The sequence below is a fragment of the Enhydra lutris genome, unplaced genomic scaffold (assembly GCF_002288905.1).
Source record: "Enhydra lutris kenyoni isolate GAN:26980312 unplaced genomic scaffold, ASM228890v2 scaffoldscaffold8, whole genome shotgun sequence".
Lineage (NCBI taxonomy): Eukaryota > Metazoa > Chordata > Mammalia > Carnivora > Mustelidae > Enhydra > Enhydra lutris.
In genome coordinates this window covers 34,235,390-34,235,828 of record NW_019154092.1, presented here as the reverse complement: position 1 = coordinate 34,235,828, position 439 = coordinate 34,235,390, and positions in this window count along the sequence as shown.

Here is a 439-nt window from a genome sequence, read left to right as displayed (position 1 = left end):
CATAAAATGCTTCTTGATGTCAGACTTACGAGTCTCCATAAAACAAACATTCCCATAAAGACGACGTAGCTGTAGTATTTACAAACTGCAATAAGATATCAGCAAGTACTTAAAAAAAAATAGGCAAAATGTACACACGAAGAGCATGTTATGAAAATAAATGCCATCTTCGAAAAGCCAAAAAAGAGGATTACGAATGGTAGATATATTAAAGTGGATTACACATACATGAAGCAAGACATATAGTGCATTAGAAGATAGATTTGAGGGGCGCCTGGGTGGCTCAGTGGGTTAAGCCGCTGCCTTCGGCTCGGGTCATGGTCTCAGGGTCCTGGGATCGAGTCCCGCATCGGGCTCTCTGCTCAGCAGGGAGCTTGCTTCCCTCTCTCTCTCTCCCTGCCTCTCTGTCTACTTGTGATCTCTGTCTGTCAAATAAATA